The sequence below is a fragment of the Narcine bancroftii genome, chromosome 7, assembly GCF_036971445.1.
Source record: "Narcine bancroftii isolate sNarBan1 chromosome 7, sNarBan1.hap1, whole genome shotgun sequence".
NCBI classification, from domain to species: Eukaryota; Metazoa; Chordata; class Chondrichthyes; order Torpediniformes; family Narcinidae; genus Narcine; species Narcine bancroftii.
In genome coordinates, this window is record NC_091475.1 from 3,635,139 (window position 1) to 3,658,334 (window position 23,196).

Genomic DNA, 23,196 nt, shown 5'->3' on the forward strand with positions numbered 1-23,196 from the left:
AAACCGTGCATCTTGGCGCCTCACAGTTTGGCGGGCAGCAACCTCCTTTGAAGAAGACCGCAGAGCCCACCTCACTGACAAAAGGCAAAGGAGGAAAAACCCAACACCCAACCCCAACCAACCAATTTTCCCCTGCAACCGCTGCAACTGTGTCTGCCTGTCCCGCATTGGACTTGTCAGCCACAAACGAGCCTGCAGCTGACATGGACATTTACCCCCTCCATAAATCTTCGTCCGCGAAGCCAAGCCAAAGAAGACATGTATTTTTGAAACTAGAGAATTGAGAGCTGCAAAAAGCTGGCACAATGATGGCAAAACTCTTTGGTTTCCATATCATTATAAAATTGTTAGCATCTTTCAGACATCTGCATAACTTTGGGTGGAGAGCCTGAAGCTTCTGTCATGTAATTTGGGACACGGCCACAAGGTGCGCTACCTAACAACGTTTACAATAGAATAAAAACAGATCAGCTAAATTGAAAAATGTTTCAGGTATTTCCACTTACCTCATTGTAAATAGCCCAAAAATGGACTATTTGGCAACGTAAGGTCCAAACGAGTTTTTTATTGCACTACAATCCATGTTTACTGCCTGACAAATTTGCTGATTTTAAAGTTTACTGATGTAATTTAATACTTTTACGGTAAAAAAAATTTATGGCATTTTTGTTGCTACTTTCATGTGTATTTCCCATTTTATTTAACTTTCTGTAAAATGTTTTAAATTTTTATCTTTCAATTTGCTGTCTGTAAGAATGTTTAACTGTTGGATACTCATGACACAATGGCTGCTGGAAATTCTACATCCTTTGCAGCACCATTCTTGACAGGGACCCTGTGCCACCCCCTTCCCGGGGCCAGAGCATATTTAAGAAAAAGCCTTGTTTTCATTTCACCTCAATCATATTTTATGTTTTTATGGTCATTAGGAGAGAAGCATGGAAGAAACCAAAACTTGACTGCTTCACAGGGAAGGGGCTCATAAACTTTGAGAGGAGTCCTTAAGGGGGCATAACCAAAATAAGGTTGAGAATGGTTGTCCTAGAGCATTAAAGGGAAATTTCATGCCAGAAATTTAATCGTGAACATTGCCACTTTACAATTGACTTCAGTACAACGGTTTAGACTAGCCATTCTTAACCTTGTATCAATCTCCACCACATAGCTTCAGGATAAGAGGACATCAATTTAAAACAGATGCGGAAATTTTTCTTTAGTCAGAGGGTCTTGAGTCTGTGGAACTTATTGCCACAGGTGGCTGTGGAAGCAAGGTTGTTGAGTGTATTTAAGGCAGAGGTTGAGAGGTATTTGATTAGTTGGGGTATCCAGAGTTATAGGGAGAAGGCCAAGGAGTTAGGCTGAGTGGTAGGATTGGAATGGCTGAACAGAATTGATGGTTCGATGGCCCTTCTTCTGCTCCTATCTTGTGATTTTTTTTCCTTCCTCTGTTGTTACCAATGTGTACCATGACTTCAGGAGGATCTAGAATCACCCCAGGGGCAGTAGATTGGCAGATGCCAAACAAAGGGAGAGAAAGCCAAGATAACATTTGGTCATGTGGAGGAAGATGAGTCATACAGGGTGGGTGACCAGACGACCAGGCTACCAGTGCTGAAATTTGATAAAATGAGAATAGAATGTGACAGAATGTAGATAGGTTTTCGAGAGATAAATTGGGGCAGGTTTTTTAGTGCAAGTCACACACAAACACTTTAAAACAGATTTTATTTAAAATACTGGAGCTGTGCTCATGCTAGAACATGCCGGTGCCAAGAGCCTTTGCAAGAGTGTTGGAGTGTGCCCAAGAGACTTCACTAATAGATTGTTGTTTCCAAAAAGGCAACTGATGAAAGAACTCGTGGAGCCGTAGACTGTCTGGAGTGGAACTTGCTGTTCTAAGATGGTCATGTGGTTTTGTAAGCAGAGAGAGTCAAACGGGCATTTTCTCTGAGAGAGAGAGGGTGGGGGGGAATTCAGTTCTGCAGTTTTACAGTCAGCAGCAGCAGTTGGGACTGGAACAGGACAAGTTTGCAAGCTTGTGGAAAACCCCATTTGGAAGACAGGTTGTGAGTGCTTAGTTCAGCCTGGTCAAAGCCCTTGTGGTTCATGCGAAAGGAAAGGACTGGCTTCCTAATGTTTCACTTGAAATAAGAGAAACAAAAAGGAACTCTGTGGTGACCTGAAAGAAAGAGATTATCATTTGTCACGGTGGTGGGTTTTGGGGTCCACTGGGCTTGTAACAGGTGGCATAACTGGGGATGGGTGGGGAAGGATAAGAAAAGAACGAGGATAGGGTAGAGCGGAAGGGATACAGAAGAGAAAGGGGATTCATTATCCAAAAGTGGAAAATTCTCTGTTCACACAATTGGGCTGAACAGGCAGAATCCGGGGTGGTGTTCCTTCCTCTAGTTTACACTGGGCCTCACTCTGGGCGTGGTCTGGACGGACAGTCAGGTGTGGGAAGAGGAACGGGAGATGAAATGGCAGGCAACCCATAAAGGGCTTGGGCTCCAAACGTCTTTTTCTCCCACTGATGCTGCTGGGCCCGCTCGATTCCTCGTGGTTAGCCTAGAATCCAGAGCCAATGTAAACATGACAGTTAGGTCAAAAAGAACATCGCTCACCAACATGAGAAGCTCGCAAAGAAGTTTTAAAAAAGAGTAACACAAGTTTGCAGTCTTGAGTGTTTTTATTTCAGTTTCTTTGGGAGTTGGTTGGCTACTTGCCTCCATCCAACCAACTCCCTAACTGTGTTCTCCCTCCTCAGTGACCACCCTCCAATACCCTCTGCCCGTGGCTCATCTGGGTTGATCTGCACAGCGCCCTGTTTCTTCCATTGGGTTAAAGGCTGAGCCGTTTCCGTCCGATGGCTTCCTTCCAGCTCAACAAACAACCGAACTGATCGTGTCAAGAGCGAAAAGAGGAAGTGCTCAGCGACATCGAGAGCACTGAAACTTTGAGAAAAGTCCCCGCTGACTGCTTCAGCCGCGAAACCTAAATCGCGAACGCGATGAAATAGACTCGAATTTCCCTGCTGTGCCGAGCCCCGGAGATGAATTCCTGACTCTATCAGGTGAGGACGAAAAGATTGAAAAATACTCTTCGCGAAACCAAAACTTCTGCTGGAGTTTGTTTCATGAATTGCCACGGTGGGTGTGACTGCTGGGGAGAGTCGTTGGCCAAGAGCCAACATCGTGGCCACTTCACCCTGACGCCCCGCCGATGAGGGGAGGCCGGCGGCTGCGTCTCTGGGGAAGGCTTCGCTGACTCCTCGCTGGTTCGCACTTCTCGAGGGCGACCGGTTGAAAGTCCAGCCTCCCGCACGGATTTCAGGGGAACCTTGCGGATTAGAGAATCCCCAGAGCCAAACTGTCTGGGAGTTGCCTCCGATTCCGAACGCTCAAGGACCCCCTCGAGTCTGATGGGGTCGTGGCTCTGGGAGACTGACCGATGAGAGAGAGCAGATAAGCCTACGCACAGACCATTTGTTTGAAAAGACTGGGGTAAGGTGAAAGTACGTTGCAATAGCTCCTATGGCCGAGAAATGTTTTATTCCTCGGAGGTTCTGTGGGTTCAACTTCTCCTATCAGCGAGTTCAGCCAAAGGGCTGTCCGGGTGGAAACGTTCATGGCAGCCACAATCCCTATTGAGTGACTCCTGCTGGAAAGGGCAAGTCTGTGAACACTGGTTGAGCATATCAGAGATGCTGCGTGATCGTACATGATTTGTTAGCATTGATTATATGGGTGTGAGGAATGGCCATTGGGAGAGCTGCATGTGGCAGTGCCAGCTTGCGGCTGTCATTGTCAAGGAACCCTGCTTGCTTTCCAACATTTGTATTGCTCTTAATTATTTATACATTTCAACAGCACTAAAAACATCAAAATGGTCTTGAATAGGACGTGCAACACTTACAGACATCTTCGGTTAAAATTTACCATCGTACTTGGAGAAAGCATGAATAAAGCTTTTGGTATAACAACATTCATATGTACAAAATTAAGAAAATAATATGCTATGCAAAAGACATTGCATTTAAGATGATGTCGTTTTATTCTCAAACCTTTAACTGTGACACTCAAGTTTTTTTTCACCTCATATACTGGGATCTTTACAGGAACTGTCCCAGCGATTAATAGATACAGTGGCTTTTGACTGTTTCATAATTTTGGAACTATTCTGCACTCAGCTGATGGAATAGTTAATGATAATTCCAAATGTAGTTAGAAAGGAATAGATCAGGAGAGAAAACAGCTATGCCCTGCTCTTGTTTGAGGTTAACAACATTTGAAGTTCAGTTGTGATTTGTTTTGCTCGTGTCCGTTGCTTTTATTGAGATGCACGAGATCAGCATTTCTGCACATAACCAATCGCATTACCACGGAACCACGCTAAGTAAGTATCCAGGGTGTAAATCCACTTATTCCATTTGTAATTTTCTAATATTCTGTGTCTTCATTCTCAGAAGATGCTTTACTATTTCAGCTTATTTTAATATATAATTGAAAATATTCACAACATAGGAATTTTTCAATATTTCAAACATTTCTTGACACATCTTCAGCATTATGGAGCCATTCTGTGCCTCTACCTACAAGGTTAAAAAAAAATCCCTTATAGGAATTTTAATTCATTCCATGCCACACACACACATGTCAGTATATAATAAAATGATAAAGCACAAATGTCGAATAAACCACTGAAAGACAAAGCCTCTTGTATTGCTTTGAATTAATCTTGAAATGATTTCAAAAAATGATTATCTTTGTCAGATTTTTTTTCTTTTTTCTGCTGCACCTTGATCGTCAAAAAGTAGATATTGATTCTGAGCTGCTCCCTGCCAGAAAAAAAATTCATTGCAATTTTTCGACTACAATGATCCCCTTGCTCCACATTTATAAAGGTCCTGAGATACTTTAAAAAGAATCATCCATTAAAATAATGGGAGGAAAAGAAGTGCAGATAGAGCCGTTACCGCGCAGCTCCAACAATATGGCTTGAATCTTGACTCTGGGTGGTACTGTCTGTATTGTGTTTGCTCATTCTCCCTTTGACCTTGTACATTTCCTCCAGCTGCTCCAGTTTCCTCCCACATCCCAAAAATGTGCGGGTTGGTCGGTTTATTGAGCCACTGTAGATTGTTGGTGAATGATGGAATTTGGAAGGGGAATGTAAATGGGTGCCTCATGGTCAGTCATGAATCAGTGTGTTGAAGGGCAGGTGGACGGACAGGTGATAAAAATGGCACATAAATTTAGGAGTAGACTGAAAGCTGCCTAACTACAAAATTGATATTCTTTGCAACTATTTTTGTACTATCAATTATATTAACAATTCAAGTATGTCTAGTACCTTACAATATTCAAGATTCTATCTCCCTCTGAGATCCAGACTTGGAGCTCTGAGAGAAAGAATAGATCTCCTTATGATATTAGTATCCTTGGTGTTTAAACTGTGACTCCAAATTCTATATTCTCCATCAAGTGGAAACTTCCTCTCCACATCCACTGTCACAGCCTTTCATCCTTATCTGTTTCAGTTGTCCATTTTCTTGCTTCTAAACTCCAGCAGATACAAACCAAGCCTGTCCAAACTTTCTGCACAAGGTATTACCTGTATTGGAGTAAACTTTCTTTGATTCAAATGCATTAACACCCTTCTTTAAATAAGAAAATGAGCTGTGCACATAGTATTTCTAAAATATACTCCCTGTGCACAGCTTATAGTATCAACTTTCAGGGATTGATGGAATTTTCAACCGAAAAAAACCTCACATAAGATGCACATTAGAGGAGAATCTAATCATGGAGTTTTTGTCTATTTGCACCTTTGCTTTAAATCTTCCTTGCATTCCGATATGCCATAGATGAAATAAATGTAAAAATAATACAGGATGAAAAAATGAGAACAAAAATTCAAAACAAACCTTGATCTTGAACAGAATTAGTAAGTTATGTGAACACGCATATTAGGGAGAAGACTGAAGACTTGTTTCAACATTCATTAGTGAGTACTAAGTTTAAACCAGGTGTGATTATTGCCACATTAGTAGAGAATTCCATTGTATCTCCATCTCTTGGACGCTATGGTGTACTGAATTACACCTGCTTATAGTCAACTTGTATGACGAATTCCGGAAAAAAAAAAATCAGATTGACATCGATTCGGTGTATAAGTCAATGGTGGAAGCACCTCCCCACCACCTGCGCCGCTGCTCTCAGATACCTTCCCACCACTGGGTGCACCATAACTGTTCCTATCTGGGACCCTGCTGCCTGGTAGGCCAAGGTTTTTGCTCCTGCCTGGAGCAGAATGTCGCCCCTCTAGCTCCATGGGTCATCGTTGCTGCTGTCTGGTAGGCTGAGGCTTTTTTTTAACTTACTTAATTTACAGCTTTGTTACTTGTGCTTGGGGTGTTTTAAAAAAAATTTGGGTTGTTCCTGGAAGGCCCAGAGAGTCCAAAAAATGGGGGTTGACTTATACGCTGGCTATACCATAAAATCATTAAAACTAGGCTAAAAAATGGGGGTCAACTTGTATGCCTGTTGACTTATTTACCAAAATATACAGTAATATAAACAACAGCTTCCCAAGGAGTTTTTAAAAAAATTAATAAATTAAATTTTATTCAGCATTTTGAAGGTAATTGACTTTTTTAGATATATGATATCCAAGAGGAATGATAATTACAATATATTCAACAATGACCATTTTACAAGGAAAAAAATACTGCAACAAGATATGATGACCTGACTGAGAAGGAGTCAGGGCATGGTAACAATCCCCCTAGCATCAGTGGTTCTCAACCTTTTTTGGTCTAAGGCCTACCTGGCTTCTAGCCAAACATGCCATGGCCAACCTAGTGCCAATGACTGAGCAATATTTTCAAGTCCAAGGCAGCTCAATAAGAAACAGATCTTTATCTAATTTAAAGAATTTTATTTCACATTTTTAAAGACCCACATGGTAATAGGCCATGGCCCACTGATTGAGAACTCCTGCCCAAGGTTCTTATGGTAGTCAAGATGGAAACATTACAATTTCAGGAAAATTGCTAACATGTTGCATTCGACTGAATTGTTGCACAAACTCTGCCTCCATTTGGGATTTTTAGAAAGCCTGGAGTTGCCATGGAAGATCAGGGAAAGGACTGTCTCCAACAGAAAAAGCAACTCTAGGCAGGGTACAGAACCAAAGACAATGAGGAAGTATGATTCTGCTTCTTGTAACAACCTAACCACAAACACTTGCATTTGGGTGTGTGTAAAGAAAAGTATCTGTTTGTCGTTGTGTATAGGTTGCAATATTTTCAAAAGAATATAGGCTTGCACAGTTTAGGATCTGAAGAAATTCAGAAGGAATATCAAGTAGATTGATCCTCTCTCTGGACACCCAGAATTTATAATCAGCCTCCTTACTTTCCATTTATTTCAGTCAGAGAATTGCATTTGACTTGATTATTTCTGTGGAAAGAGAACAGAGGGGACATTATGAACCATATGCTCAATCTTTTCACATTTCACACCTTTAATAGATTTTCTCCCACAGCTGCTCTCTGGCCTATCCATATTTTTCTACTTAATTCCAAATGTCTAGGTTTAACAATATTTTGTTTTTGGATTATTGCCTTATCCAAACCTCATTTCACAATTTGTTCAAAGTATCTTTTCAAATACAAATGTTTACTATTTTCTTCTCATCCAATTTTGTTTTTTTTCTCTCTGTAAATCTGTCCAGTTCCCTGACTTTGTCTAAGATTTCCTTGCTCCTTGATGAAAAGAAATATTCCCTGCAAATCTGTGGTACATTCATATCCCGTAGTTTTAATGCCTGAAAATTTGTTCTCGTCTACTTTTCTATTCATGTGCTCTTCTCTGAAGAAGTCTGATCTTCTCCCTCCAGACCCCCATCCTAACAAAACCATACGTCATAGGCCATGGTCTGTGGTAATATTTTTAGAGAAGTGAATTGAATGAGCATTCCCTTCTCAGCAGGGCAGGCACCTCAAAATGAGTGAAGTCCACGATGTCAGTGGTCCACATTTACCCACTGCTAGCATAGGTAGGGTTTTCAAGTCATTGTGAATATGCAGGTTTTTTGAAAGAGTTATCCAATTAAATCTGTTATTCTGGTTCCACCACTCTTTCAACTAATGTTAGATTTTAACTATATGCTGCATTATAAAATAAATTTTTTCTCCACTCCCTTTGTTCTTTCTCAAATTACCTTAAATATTCTCTGGAACATTTTGAGTTCTTATGTTTATACAATTAAATCTTAATATAAGTTATTGTTCTTTTGTATTTTATACAGTCGAACACAAAATAACAGACAAATTCATCATCGACTGATTTTGCATTTGATTGTGGAGTGAAACTGTCCTTGCACATTTAGCTGGATTGTTATCATTACACAATGAAACTAAATTGCATGAAATTGCTTCCATCAGATATTTTAGCTGATGTTTAACAACGTCTCCAAAATATGTTGGAAACGATTTGAACCAATGTTAGGTCAATAATTTTTAAATTTGAAGTATTCAGTGAGCAGTATTTGCAAGGTCAAAGAAAACTAGAGTAATATCACTTGCTGACCTTTTACTTGAAATAAGTGTATTTCCTGTGAACTGATCAAATAAGGACTGATGGTATCTAGTGATTAGTTTACAGCTGAAACTTTTTGCCTTCAGCCACATGCATGATGTGTCTACTGATAGGTCTCTGAGGAACTGAATATTCTGTGAGTCTTTCTTTAAAATGTGTTATTTTTGAAGTCATTGCAGTTTATAATAATAATGTTGTTAAATATTTTTTGTTATTTGATTATTAACTGATTTATAAAGTTACAGCACTCTTGAAATTAGTATCGAGGATGATATCAGGTTTATTTTACAATATCACGAGTTATTTATCATTTTATCTGCCAGAACTTATCTATATATAAAAAAACAAATGAAATAATTTACCATTTGCACTTTTAAAGGAGTACTTTTCCCCATAGGAACAATTTTGTGTTTATGTATAAAGGTACGGACTGAAGGACTTGAGTTTTAAGTTGAGACTGAGAAGACTGGGTCAGTTTTCCTCGAGGGCAGAAGACTGAGGGATGACCTTCTAAAATCACGAGTGGCATAGCAGAGATAAGATGGATTGTCATTATTGTTTCCCCAAGGTAGGGGATTTTAAAAAGAGAGAACATAGGTTTAAGGTGAGATGTTATAAGTGAGGGTGATGGGTATGTGGAACTAGCTGCAAGAGGAAGTGGTAGAGATTGAAACAATGACATTATTTAAAAGTCATTGAAGCGGGTTCATGACGAGGAAAGGAATAGAGGGATATTGTCCAAATGCAAGCAAATAGGACACCATTGATAACATACAGGCTCTTCAGCCCTCGATGTTGTGCCGATCCAATATATTCCTTCCTTAAAAAGTGCTAAACCCTCCATACCCCGTAACCCTCTATTTTTCTTTCATCCACGTGTCTGTCCAAGAGTCTCTTAAATGTCCCTAATGTTTCAGCTTCCATCATCACCATCCCCAGCAAAGCATTCCAGGCACCCACAACTCTCTGTGGTTTAAAAAAATAACTTAACCTTGATGTCTCCCCTAAACTTCCCTCCCTTAAATTTGTACATATGTCCTCTAGTGTTTGCTCATCTTGCCCTGGGAAACAGGTGCGGACTGTCCACCCTATCTATGCCTCTCATAATCTTGTAGACCTCTATCAAGTCTCTTCTCATCCTTCTATGCTCCAAAGAGAAAGTCCCAGCACTGCTAACCTTGCCTCATTGATTTCCAATCCAGACTACATCTTAGTAAATCTCCTATGCACCTTCTCCATAGCTTCCACATCCTTCCTGTAATGTAACCCCTGCTGCTCTCAAGCTCTACAACTTGTAACCCCTCTCCTTCCTATAATGAGGTGATCAGAACTAAACACAAATACTCTAAGTGTGGTCTTATCAGAGATTTGTAGAGTTGCAACATGACCTCTCTACTCCTGAATTCAAACCCCTATTAATGAAGCCCAGTATCCCATAAGGGTTTCTTAATGATCCTATCCACCTGTGCAGAGACCTTGAGGGATATATGGACTTGCACCCCAAGATCCCTCTGTTCATTCACACCTTTAAGTATCTGACCATTAACTCTGTTCTCAGCCTTCTGGTTTGTCCTTCCAAAATATATCACCTCACACTTGTCCAGATTGAACTCCATTTGCCACTTTTTTGCCCAACTCTGCATCTTGTCTATAATCCTCTTGTAACCTTCGACAACCTTCAGTTCCATCCACTACTCCTCCATCTTTCGTGTCATCTGCAAACTTACTGACCCATCCTTCCATCTCTTCATCCAGCCCATTTATAAAAATCACAAAGAGCAGGGGTCCCAGAACAGATCTGTGTGGCCCCTCCACTAGTCACCGATCTCCAGGCAGAAAACTTTCCTTCCATTCCTACTCTCTGCTTGCTTCCTACAAGCCAATTTTTTTTTATCCACACTGCCAATTTTCCACTGATCCCGTGACTCATGACTTTCTGGATGAGTCTCTCATGGGGATCTTGTCAAATGCCTTCCTAAGATCCATGTAGACCACATCTACCACCCGACCCTCATCATTTTTTTTGTTACCTCCTCAAAAAACTCAATTAGAATAGTGAGGCACGACCTTACCTTCAGAAAGCCAGGCTGACTATCCTTGAGTAGACTGGACTTCTCCAAATGCTCATAGATCCTATCCTTAAGAATCCTCTTCATCAGTTTACACCCCACTGACATGACTCACCAGTCTAGAATTCCCAGGATTCTCCCTATTACCTTTTTTAAACAAAGGGTCTACATTTGCCATTCTCCAATCCTCCAGCACCTCCCCTGCAGCCAAAGAGGATTCAAAGATCATAGCAACTGCCCCAGCGATCTTCTCTCACTTCCCACAGGATCCTGGGGTTTATCATATCCAGCCCCATGGACTTATTAATCTTGATGTTTTTGAGAAGATCCAACACTTCCTCTTTCTTAACCTTCACATTGTCCAGCACACAGGCCTGTCAATTCCAACCTCATCCTGATCAAGGTCCTTTTCTCTTGTGAATACTGATGCAAAGTTTTCATTTAGGATCTTTCCAACTTCCTCTGCCTCCAGGCACATGTTGCCTTCTTTATCCTTTAGTAGCCCCACCTTCATTCTTGTCTTCCTTCTGTTCTTCACATACACATAGACTGCCTTGGGGTTCTCCTTAATCCTACATGCCAAGGTCTTCTCATGCTCCCTTTGAGCTCTCCTGTCTTTTCTTAAATTCCTTCCTGTCTCCGATATAGTTCTCTGAGCCCCTCCTGTTTCTTGCTTCTATATCTAATGTATGATTCCTTGATTTTCTGCCTGACCCTTTTTGTCAGCCCAATGTTTCCTTTTCCTACCATCTTTTCCTTCTCCCAGTGGGACAAACCTATCTTGAACCCTGCATATGTGGACCCTAAACTTCCTCCATGTTACTTCTGTGCTTTCACTTTTAAACATTTGTATCCAATTTATTCTCGCTCGTTCCTGCCTAATCCCTTCATAATTAGCCCTTCCCCAGTTAATCACTTTCCCGCTTTGACTGTTTTTATCCTTTTCCATAGCCATGCTGAAGGTAAGGGAGTTGGGATCACGCTCACCAAAATGCTCCCTCACCAAGAGGTCTGCCACCTGACCAGGTTCATTCTCAAAAAGCCTTTCCACTAGTTGGTCTGTCCACCTACTGTTACCAGAAATTCTTCTTAAACATTCTTCTTAAACCTGACGCATTCAGCCCCATATATCCCTCTTGCAGTCAGGAAGTGCCAGCCAATATTAGGGAAGTTGAAATCACCCCTAACTACAACTCTGTATGACCAACACCATTCCAAAATCTCCCTGCTTATCTGGTCCTCGGTGTCCCGAGGGTATTTTGGGGCCTATCGACGGTGATTACTCCCTTCCTATTTCTGACTTCCACCCACACTCTGACTCAGTGGACACTCCCTCTGCACCTCCTCCCTTTCTACAGCCGGGAAACTATCCCTGACCAGTAATGCTACTTCTTCCTCGCCCCGCACCACCCCCCCCCCCCCCCCCGGACCTTTTCTACCTCCCATCCTCTTCTTTTTAAAACACGTAAATCCCGGTTCCTGGATCAGCAGTCAAGTTTCAGTAACATTGTAGTTCCACGCACTGATCCATGCTCTATGTTCATCCCCTTTATTCCTAATACTCCTGTCGTGGAGGGGTTGGGCCAAAAGGCCTGTTTCTGTGCAGTAAAACTTTAAAGTTGAAAAGTTTATTTAAAATCACAATTACTTGTTGATGTGAACTGCACCTATTGCTCTTGCTCCATGTTCTTGTAAAGATAAAAGACTTCCACCATTTGTTGTGAAAGCAGTGTGGCTTTACATTTCTGCAAAAATAATGAGTCCAGTACTTTATGGATATTTTAAATTCAGCAATAGAAATAAGCAGAAGATTTGATGATGAGTTTGTTGTCATATACATTGTGCAAAGTACATGCACGTCAAAACTCGAACTTGCTGCAGCAGATCAAGTACACTTCATAAAGGATAAAGATCAACTACAATAGTACATGTTGCATTAAATTAAAAATACAAAAGATACATAGACAATAAAGATTCACAGTTACCATGGAGCAACAAAAAGTGGTATTACAATAATGCTGACAAGGCTTTTTGTGGTGTTGGAGCCCAGCCTAATTAATGAGAGTTTCAAGAGTCTGATAGTCAGAGGAAAGAAACTATTTTTGAACCTTGAGATTCTGGTCTTCAAAATTCTGCTCTTTCTACAGAGAGGAGGTTGTGACCAGGTTAATGAGGTTCCTTTATGATGTTGGCTGCCTTCTTGAGCAGTGCTTCATATAGATGCCTTCAATGGATAGGAGGTTGTGACTGTGATGGACCGAGCTATGTTTTCTGAGTTACTGGGCACTCAAATGATCAAACCAGGCTATGTAACCCATCAGAATACTTTCCATAGTGCACCTGTAGAAGTTTGATGGAGTATTCAACGACATGTCAAACCTCCTCAGACAGCTTACAAAGTATAGGTATCCCTTTTACAATGATTACATTGAGGTAAAACCTTCTGAAATATGGACTCCCAGGTAGTTGAAAGTACCAACTCTCACCTCTGATCCATCAATGTGAACAGGTGTGTGGTCCTGACCTCCTCTTCCTCAAATCAACAGTAAGCTTTTTTTAATCGAGTGACGTTGAGAGCAAGATTGTTGATTTGGCAAAACCCAACCAACTGGAATTTCTTAATTCTAAAGTAAAATATTCAGCTTTAAAACATAATTAGACCAACTTTGGAAGAAGAACTGTCAATCTTTCTTAAATGTGACATTTGACTGGTGTAATGTTCACAAAGGTATCTAAGGAAAATAAGAAGAACATGGTGCAGTATGTCCAGGTAACATTTGAAAATCTAGTTTATAAATAGTTTTGATGTTTGGAAATGTATAGTTTTAAAAGCAGCAATAAGAACACATCCGGAAAACACTGACCTAAATACTTAGGTTGTGGCATAATTGCTTTATAGACACAGGTGCTAGCAAGAGCAGAATGGCAGCTGATTATGCAAATTTCATGTCTGAGCAATATTTGCCATGTAGCTAAAGTCACTGAAAGAAACATATAGGACAGGTGTCCAAAACTGGTCTAAAGAAATTTTAGATATGCTAATAAGGAGTCTTTTGCATGTTTTGAGCCCCTTTTTGCAAATTTGATCTTTCCTGAATGTAATTATACAAAAGTATAATGGGTCAGAAAATCGACAGCTTCTCTCTTGGGTTCTCCATTGGGTCAGCAGTTCTGAGGTCACAGCGGACTTTCTTTTGCAGATGGGGCATTAAATTCCTGATGAAACATAACGTGTGGGTTATTTCAGAAGTGATGTACTCCTTCTGTCATTTACATGGGCCTTCACTTTGCTCTTAACAGGTAGTTTCAATATTCTCCCCTTTGAGCAGTTGTAGAACATGGAACATCGAGCAGTTCAACACAGTACATGCCCTTTGGCCCATGATATTGTGTTGACCCATATAAACTTACTCCATAATTAATCTAATCCTTCCTCCCTCATTAGCCTGTAACCCTCCATTTTCTTACATCATGTTCCTATCTTTTAAATATCCCCATTGTACCAGCTTCTATCACCACCCCTGGTAATATACTCCCAGGCACCCAGTCTCTGTGTTTTAAAACTAATCCTACATATGATACCTCCCTTTAACTCCATGAATCTTAAACAGATGTCCTCTGTCATTGGCCATTGCTGCCCTAGGCGGAAAAGCTGCTGGCTGTCCACTCCATCTCATAATCTACACTCCTCTATTAAATTGCCTCTCATCCTCTGTCGCTCCAAAGAGAAAAACCCTAGTTCGCTCAACCTTTCCTCATAAGACCCATTTTCCAATCCATGTAGCATCTTGTTTAATGTCATCTGCACCCTATCTAATGACCCACACGGCCTGCAGGCTTTTGACAACTTGCAGTCAAGGACCCACAGAGACTGTGGGCTTCTGGGAACCATGTTTCGGAATTGGGATTTGAGAGGATGCTGAGGGAAAGAAGGGACCTTAATGGACTTGGGCGCTGATCATATTGGAGGTTTGAATATGGAGCTTGGGTTGCCAATGGATAGAACAGGGATCTGTGGGAGTGTAGAGGCTGGAGGTGAATCCACGGACACTCAGTGACACTGAAGGGGCTCTCTTTTGCTTCTCTTTCACTTACTGTCAATGTGTGTACAATACTAATGATGACTCTTTGTCTGCTTTATGAAAGACTAAAGGAAATTTGGTGTAATATTACATTTTCTGGTTTATTACATGACAATAAAATAATCTTCATCTTAAATCTTGAATCTTCAAGCTCCCACATTCTTTTTCCAATGAGGTGACTAGAACTGAACACAATGCTCCAACTGTGGTCCATCCAGAGTATTATAGAGCTGGAACACCACCTCATTGCTCTTGAACTCAATCTGTCAGCATACTGCATGACACCATAACTACCCTGTCAACTTGCACAGCAATCGATTTAGATGATCCCTCTGTTCCTCCACATGTCTAAGAAACCTTCCAACTTGTATCACTTAGCTTTTTTCCAGATTGAACTCCATCTACCACTTCGCTGGCCATCTCTGCATCATTTCTATGTCCTGTTGTAATCTACACTATCCACAACACCTGAAACTTTTGTGTTATCTGCAAACGTATTGATCCACTCCTCCACTTCTTCATCCAGGTCATTTATAAAAATCACAAAAAACAGGGGTCCAAGAATAGATCCCTATGGGGCACTTCCAGTCATCAACTTCCAGGTAGATAGAGCTCCTACTACCACCCAATTGGCAAGCCAATTTTGAATCCATGAAGCCAGGTTTCTGTGGATCCCATGTCTCATCACTTAGTCATGGTCAAGTGGTACACAGGAGTTAGTGGATCAAGGAGGCTTTGAGGACATCATTTCTCTCTGTCATCCTGGTAATCTTGTTCTCTCACTGGTTAGAATAGTTTCTTTCAGGTTTCTGATGTTTGCCGTTATGAACAGTGGCTTTGGCCAAATGAGATGACCAGTTGTAATTATGCCCTCATTGTTGGTGCATCTATTCTTCCAGTTAATTTAGAAAATTCCAAGTCATGGAAGCAGATAGGAAAGCAGTGATTACAGTAGACCATGAACTTTGTGCTAGATTTCAAGAAAATGTGGTCTTTGTGGACTAAAACCAGGATAGCAGAAAGGTTCCATTGTCAGAGTTATCTGAAAGCAGAAGTTAACTCCTCTATCACCTCCACCCACCTTTTAATTGTAAATGTTCTTGTGACTAGTTGCACAAGCCAATTTCAAGACCAATTTTCCATTTGACAAATGTTCACTAATTGTTATTTATTGCATTAATAACAGTGTTAAAATAATCTCACCCTTGTTTAAAAACTATCTGTATTATAAGTTTACTTATATACTTATTTCTGTCTTCTGCAAAGTATTTCTAAAACCACAATAAAATAAGGTTGTTATTTCAAGGTTGCACTATGGTTTGCTCATTTGTTAGGTACTTTGATGTGCATGTTGGGAGTATAATTAACTAGAAATATCCATATTTTGGATTGGTTCCATTTAAAAGCAAGTTGTCCTGGGTGTTAAATAGGATTCAATTCTCATGTTATTCACGTTGGAGTTGTTTGGATGGGTAATTCACGTTGGAGTTGTTTGGATGGGTAATTCACGTTGGAGTTGTTTGGATGGGTTATTCACGTTGGAGTTGTTTGGATGGGTTATTCACGTTGGAGTTGTTTGGATGGGTTATTCACGTTGGAGTTGTTTGGATGGGTTATTCACGTTGGAGTTGTTTGGATGGGTTATTCACGTTGGAGTTGTTTGGATGGGTTATTCACGTTGGAGTTGTTTGGATGGGTTATTCACGTTGGAGTTGTTTGGATGGGTTATTCACGTTGGAGTTGCTGGGTGCAATGATCAGTTTTTGGCTGTGACTTTGAGACAGAATAATAATCAAGTTTCGCGCAGCTTTAATGAATTGTCAAAAGCAGCCAAATGATAAAGTTGTAGAAAAGAATAATTTATTCCCAATGTATCTCTAATTTCCCTCATTAATCTATCTTGCTCATCTCCATAAACAATGGAATCACTTTGCCACCCCAGGTTTGTCCTATCTATGACTACAACATAACTCTAACTCGATTTCTGACTTTCAGAGCACTGGAGCTGGGTGTTCAATCTGAAATGTTAACTATTTTTCTCTTTGAACAGAAGCTCCCTGGTCTACTGAGTGAATTTTTAAAAACGTGCTTGTGCATATTCCATTCATGCGATCACGAGACGTAGGAGCAGAAGTAGGCCCATTGAGTCTGCTCCGCCATTTTAATCATGAGCTGATCCATCCTCCCACTCAGCCCCACTCCCTGGATTTGTTCACTGTCTAATCAAATACTTGTTAATCTCTGCCTTAAATACACCAAATGACCTCACATCCACAGCCACCTGTGGCAACAAGTTCCACAGATTCACAACCCTCTGACTAAAGAAAATTTTCTGTGTCTGTTTTAAATTGATGCCCTTTTAAGTTGTGCCCTGTTGTCCTAGAATCCTGTACCATGGGAAACATCCTTACCATGCCTACTCTGTTCAGACCTTTCAGCATTTGAAATTCCTCTATGAAGTCCCCCTTCATCCTCTGTACTCCGAGTACAGTCCAAGAGCCAACATTCGTTCTTTGTATGCTAACCTTTTGGTTCCTGGTATCATCTCATAAATCTTCTCTGAACCCTCTCCAACGCCAGCACTTCCTTTCTCAAAAAAGGCACCCAAAACTGTATGTACACAGTTCTCCAAGTGAGGTCTCACCAGTGCTTTATAGAGTCTCAACATTACATCCCTGCTCTTGTACACTATTCCTCTAGAAATGAATGCCAACATTACATTTGCCTTCTTCACCACTGACTCAGCCTGTTCTCTCCTGGAATTTATCTGTGACCTTTTTAACCCCCAAATCATCTAAATTAATTTAAAGTGAGTGTCATTGAATTTGAGAAATCATTCTAACTTTTTAAGTTCAGATGTGAAGTAGGATGCTTTCTGGCAATTGTGTTCTTTGTGAGATTAATGAAATATCTACATTGGATAAGAATGTTTAAAATTGTTGTGTGGTCTCAAACATGTGATGCAATTCTATTAACACATTTAAAGGAAGGTACAACGTTCTGTGTTGGGCAGACTTCTGTTTTTTTGTTTTGTTTGCTCAACTCTTTTGTTCTGATAGTTTGCTACTGAACTGGATGATTACAACGTTCTCAAACTGAAGTCAGAAAATTTTGCTCAATTGCAGCAACAAACAAAATGCTGGAGGAACTCAGAGGGTCAGGCTTTCTGTTCCAAGGCTCTTCACTTCCATTAATGATCTAAGAGGCTTAAATGTAGAAACAGCTGTTATCTGGGTGGATACAACAGTTTATATGAATCACTCACAGATGCAAAAATGCTTTCGATGCTACATTGAAGTCTCGTTTTCAGAACTAACTTGGCTATTTCTAAATGAAATACCTGACAAAGCTATATTTTTTTAAAAAACATTTGATCCAAATTTATCATTCTTTCAAAATATACTCTCAGTTCAGGATGTTCCAGTGGGAGAGTCATTGACCTGGACTGTATATTCCATTTCCGACAACTTGTTTCCCCTCAATCCCTTTCTATTCAAACTTTTTTTTCCGACAGTTCCTCATCTGTTTAATAGCCTAGCCAAAAACTGAAGAAATCTTGGAAATGAGTGAATTTGACTTGTGTTGCTCTGGTAGTTTCAGTCCCTTTCTTTATCAACTGCTTGAAAGATAAAAATGCTAAAAAAAAATATACAAATGTGAAACGCTGCTTAAGTTTTAACAGTGAGGTAAAGTTAAAATATATTTCACGCTTTCAAAAAAAGATTTTTCATAATTTTCCCACATCAGGATAAAATGATGTACTGATTAATTCAGGTTTTTTTTGTGCAAAAAAGAAATATACAAACCTTCGCCAAAATTAGGGCTTTAATTCATGACTGAATCAATAATGAAGTTCAACATTTGTAATTTAATAAACAGTTTCACTGAATGATGCAGAACGGAAGGAACCCATTCAATTTATCAAGTCTTTATCAACAATGTTTTATGGAGGAGTCATGTGATGGAGTAGTGGCCAGTTGGGAAACCACCCCGCTGTAGGAACATAGGAAAAAAGTTAGGAAAAAAGCAAAGCATAACAAAAATAGAATATAAGAAATAGAAGATAAAGATACAGAGAAGAGAAAGAAGATGGCTTCCAAGAAGGAGAAAGTAAGAACAACTGGAAAAAAAAAATAAAAAAGTCACCAGAGAAGAAAGAAGAAGGCCTTACCTGCAGGAAGGAACAGGACGCTGTGGTGATGAGGAGGGCCCGAGGTCAGTACCTACCCTACAGAGTCGCGACCCACCAGCCGGAGCACTACAAAAATGGCTCTTGGAGCCAAACGAAAGTGCGCAAGTGTGCAATCAAAGGAGAAAGAGGACACCGGCGGGAGGGGGCTAAGCAGAGGAGCGGGCTGTCACAGAGCGAGCAGCTGAGGGACATCCGACACCAGGGCTCTCAGCTGGAGGATAAGGAAGACAGCAGAAGAGGGAGCGACGAAACAGGCGTGGAAGACAGACTGAGGGAAGACTGACAAGAAGAGCAACGTCTGGAAGCACAACAGATGAGCAGACCAGGAGGGAAGGACCAGCAACAAGAAGCCCAGCAAGAAAAGGCCCGACAAAGAGATACAAGCAGCTCATCAGCAAAAACAGAAGAGACACAGGCACAAAGAAGAGAAGAAGAAGACACAAACACAGATACAGACACAGAAGAAGAGGAAGAAGAAGACCAAGATCTTCACAGAGAAATAGAAGATAAAACTGATGGACAAAGAAAAATAAAAGGTAAAACTGGTAGTCTTTTTTGAAGAACAAATGAGATCACTAAAAGAATGGTTATCATTAAAGTTTAATGCAATTAAAAGTAAAATGAAAAGAACAGAAGATAAAATGCAAAAGTTAGAACTGGTAATGACAGAAATAGGGAAAAGAGTAGAGAATGTGGAAGAGGGGGAAATGGCTGTAGAAATGGAAGAAAATGACAAGAGAAAAATAGGAAGAAAGTGACAAAAAAAATTAAAGAGACACAAGAGTTGTTATCTCAGAAAATTGATATGTTGGAAAATTATAGTAGACGAAACAACATAAAAATAGTGGGCCTGAAGGAGGGTGAAGAAGGCACAGACATGAAGGTATTTATAAAAGGATGGATCTCGAAGGTCCTGGGAATGACAGAAATGCAGGAAGAAATGGAAATAGAAAGGGCACACAGAGCATTAGCTCTGAAACCACAAACACATCAAAAACCAAGATCCATCTTAGTAAAATTTTTGAGATACACGACAAGAGAAAATATACTGGAACACGCAAGGAATAAAATTAGAGAAGATAATAAACCATTGGAATACAAGGGTCAAAAATATTTTTCTACCCAGACATAAGTTTTGAACTCTTAAAGAGGAGGAAGGAATTTAATACAGCAAAATCAATTTTATGGAAAAAAGATTACAAATTCATATTAAGTTGTGCTTAAAATATTTATACCAGGGGAGCAAAACAGACTGTTCTCGGATCCAGAGAAAGCGCAAGAATTTGCAGAACATTTGCAGGACAGGAGAAGAGATGAAGAGATGTAACAAGAATGAAAAACAGTGATAAAGTATATATAAAGATGTAAAAACAATGTATATGTAAAGAACTAAAGAGGGAAAAGAGAAGGGAAGGAAGGGAGTAAGGGGGAAAAAGAGAGAGAGCTTTGTTGTGTTTTTTTTTTAAAGTATTTTCTGAAGAAGGCTGGATAGAGGGGGAATAACCGTCACTGCAAAATCAGTTGACGCTGTGAACAAAATCGCAATCCAAATGAAATGGGGAGTTGTGGTTGCCCGGCAAGGGTTATGGGGCAACTCAGAGAGGGGGAGAACTTTTGGGGTTAAGGTATAGGTGGATGCGGGAACCACGGGGGTACTTTATGTCTTAAAGGTGTAGTCGTACATCAAGTGTAATAAGAGAAAATTAAGAGATGAAAATGGGGAAAAGGGGGATAGATGTGGTGAAGAGGTGGAAAAGAGATGTATGCAAGATATAAGATGGCCACATTGAACTATATAAACATTAATGGAATACATATCCAAATTAAAAGGAAGAGGCTACTAAATTTATTGAAGAAGGAAAAAATAGATATAGCATTTGTGCAGGAAACGCATCTAACTGAAGTGCGGAACATAACAAACTAAAGAGAGACTGGGTAGGACATGTAATGGCCTACAATTATACAGTATAACAGTATAATTGAATCCTATAATTCAAAAGCTAGAGGTGTAGCCATTCTAGTTAACAAAAATGTACCAATCAAAATAGAGGAGGAAATAATAGATCCGGCAGGGAGGTATGCAATGATAAAGGGTCAGATATATTCAGAGTTTTGGAATTTGCTCAATATATATGCACCTAATGAGGAGGATCAAAAGTTTATGCAGGATTTTTTTTGAAGACTGCAGACACACAACGAAATATTATCGATAGGAGGTGATTTTAACCTTAATTTTGACCCAATGTTGGATAAAACTGGACAAAAGACAAGTTAAAAAGAATAAAGTAGCCAAATTTATGGTTAAATCAATGGAGGAAATGAAACTTATGGATATATGGAGGAGGCAACACCCAAGAAAGAAGTAATTTTCATATTATTCGAGTAGGCACAAAACTTACTCAAGGATTGATATGATTTTGTTGTCGGCCCATATTCAAGGGAGAGTTAGGAAAACTGAGTATAAAGTTAGACTACTATCGGATCATTCACCCCTATTATTAGCAATAGAACTGGAGGACATCCCACCAAGAACATATAGATGCAACTTAAAAGACAGGAATTTAGGGAGTTTATTGAACACCAAATTAAAACACATTTTGAAATAAACACAGTGAAAGACAAATTTATATTATGGGATGCAATGGAAGCCTTCGTTAGAGGGCAAATAATAAGTTATGTGACTAAGATGAAAAAGGATTACAATCGGGAAATAGAGCAGTTGGAAAGAGAGATAATGTACAGAAAAGGAATTAGTAAAAAGGGACGATATAATGAAAAGGAGAGAAGTGGCGGACAAAAAAATTAAATACGAAACATTACAGATGTACAAGGTGGAGAAGAACATAATGAAAACAAAGCAAAAGTATTATGAACTGGGAGAAAAAACACATAAAATATTAGCCTGGCAACTTAAAACAGAACAAGTTAAAAGAATGATACTGGCATCAAGGAAAAAGGACAAACAAATTACATATAATCCAATAGAGATTAATGAAAATTTTAAGGAATTTTATGAACAATTGTATCAAACTGAGAACGAGGGGAAAGATGATAAAATAGAGGAATTTTTAGCTAAAATTGAACTGCTGAAATTGCAAGAAGAGGAACAAAACAAACTAATGAAACCATTTGAAATGGAGGAAGTACAGGATATATTAAAAATGCCGCTGAACAATAAAATACCAGGAGAGGATGGATTTCCAATAGAATTTTATAAAACATTTAAAGAGTTATTAATTCCTCCTCTCCTGGAAGTAATGAACCAGATAGAAGAAACACAAAACTTGCCAGATTCATATAAGACAGCAATAATAACAGTAATACCAAAGACGGGGAAGAATCCATTAACACCAGCATCATATAGACCAATATCTCTACTTAACTCAGACTATAAGATAATAGCAAAATTATTAGCAAACAGATTGGCCAATTGTGTACCTAAAATAGTAAAACAAGATCAAACAGGATTTATTAAGAAAAGATGAACAGCGGACAAAGTCTGCAAACTTATTAATCTAATCCATGCAGTTCAAGGAAATAAGAAACCAACAGTGGTTGCACTAGATGAAGAAAAAGCCTTTGACGGAGTAGAGTGAAATTACTTATTTAAAGTATTACAGAAGTTCAATCTACCAGAAAAATATATAAATTGGATTAAAGCATTGTATAATGGACCATTGGCAAAGGTAACAGTAAATGGATATGTATCAAGTCACTTTAAATTAAGTAGGTCAACTAGACAGGGATGTCCACTATCCCCCTCATTGTTCGCCTTAGCAATAGGACCTTTGGCAGAACTGATAAGAATAGAAAATAAAATAAAATGGATAAAAATAAAGGAGAAAGAGTATAAAATCAGCTTATTTGTTGATGACATCATAGTATACCTAACAGAACCAGAGGTATCAGTAAAAGAATTACATAAGAAATTGAAGGAATATGGAGAAATATCGGGGTATAAAATCAACGCAAATAAAAGTGAAGTGATGCCAATGAGTAACGCAGACTATACAGAATTTTAAAAAGAATCACCATTTAAATGGCAAGCACAAGTAATCTGATACCTAGGGATCAGGTTAGATGATAACTTAAGCCACTTGTACAAACTAAATTATCAGCCACTAATAAAGAAATTGCAGGAAGACTTAGAACAATGGAAAAAATTACCGCTAATGTTGATAGGGAGGGTAAACTGCATTAAAATGAACGTGTTCCCCAAGGATACAATACTTATTTCAAACATTACCAAT

At 39.5% G+C, this 23,196-nt stretch overlaps 1 protein-coding gene across 1 annotated transcript in view; it reads left to right on the forward strand.

Annotated features, from left to right (window-relative positions):
• Positions 1–3,083: 3,083 nt before the first annotated feature.
• Positions 3,084–23,196, forward strand: part of LOC138738411 (capZ-interacting protein-like) — a 62,556-nt gene continuing 42,443 nt past the window's right edge. The window contains exon 1 of the mRNA XM_069888537.1: positions 3,084–3,503. The gene's annotated coding sequence lies outside the window, so the exon portion shown is untranslated. The remainder of the gene's footprint in view (positions 3,504–23,196) is intronic.